We start from the raw sequence: 1,044 nt of genomic DNA on the forward strand, positions 1-1,044 counted from the left end.
TCCCAACCCCATTCCCAACCCAACCCCATCCCCATCCCCAACGCAACCCCATTCCCATCCCAAACCCAACCCCATTCCCAACCTAACCCCATCCCCATTCTCATCCCCACTCCCAACCCAACCCCAATTCCCATCCCCACCCCATTCCCATCCCCAACCCAACCCCATCCCCATTCCCAACCCCATTCCCATCCCCAACCCATCTCCATTCCCAAACAGCCAGCTTCAAAAAGTAGAAACACCATCGACTTCACAAACATACTGCAAAAATACACTTCTCAAACGACGCAATCACTTCTCACTTGTAAAACTATAATCGCTGCGAGTACGATGAATACAGTATTATGGGCTGCAAAGCGTGCCGTAAGGCTGCTGTGTTCGGATAAGAGACCCTCAGCAGAAGAACAGCACAGTTAGAAAACACCAGAGAAACCAGGGCCTGCACACAGGGCTGGATTGTCTCACGCTGGGGTAGGCTGGGATGCAATGGGCCGGCATCGGGATGCTCCCTTCCGTCCTCATTCCACAATGATCTCTGTCCAAGGATGAGCAGATGCCCAGAAGTCATGGCCGAGTGCTGAGCGAGCAAGTGGGAGAAGTGAATTAATTAGCCATAGACATGGTTAGCTAGCAGCAACTGACGTTCAGCCAGTACCTCTGTGTTTGGTGGAGCTCAGTCCTCCAGCACCCCAGTATCTGAGCACCCAAGTCCTCATCCCAGTATCCCAGCACCCCAGTCCCCCCGTATCTCATTATCACAGCACCCCAGTCCTCCAGCACCCCAGTATTCCAGTCCTCCAGTACCTGAGCACCCCAGTCCTCCAGCACCCCAGTATCTGAGCACCCAAGTCCTCCAGTATCCCATTATACTGGCACCCCAGTGCCCCGTATCCCATTATCACAGCACCCCAGTCCTCCAGCACCCCAGTATTCCAGTCCTCCAGTACCTGAGCACCCCAGTCCTCCAGCACCCCAGTATCTGAACACCCCAGTCCTCCAGCATCCCATTATTCCAGTCCTCCAGTACCCGAGCACCCCAGTCCT

The 1,044-nt window shown here is 54.7% G+C and overlaps 1 long non-coding RNA gene across 1 annotated transcript in view; it reads right to left on the minus strand.

Moving 5' to 3' along the window:
- Positions 1-249: 249 nt before the first annotated feature.
- LOC110391983 overlaps positions 250-1,044 on the minus strand; it is a 2,424-nt gene continuing 1,629 nt past the window's right edge. Inside the window, exon 2 of the long non-coding RNA XR_002434197.1 lies at positions 250-577. This is a non-coding gene — a long non-coding RNA (uncharacterized LOC110391983). The remainder of the gene's footprint in view (positions 578-1,044) is intronic.

The sequence above is a fragment of the Numida meleagris genome, unplaced genomic scaffold, assembly GCF_002078875.1.
Source record: "Numida meleagris isolate 19003 breed g44 Domestic line unplaced genomic scaffold, NumMel1.0 unplaced_Scaffold702, whole genome shotgun sequence".
Taxonomy (NCBI): domain Eukaryota; kingdom Metazoa; phylum Chordata; class Aves; order Galliformes; family Numididae; genus Numida; species Numida meleagris.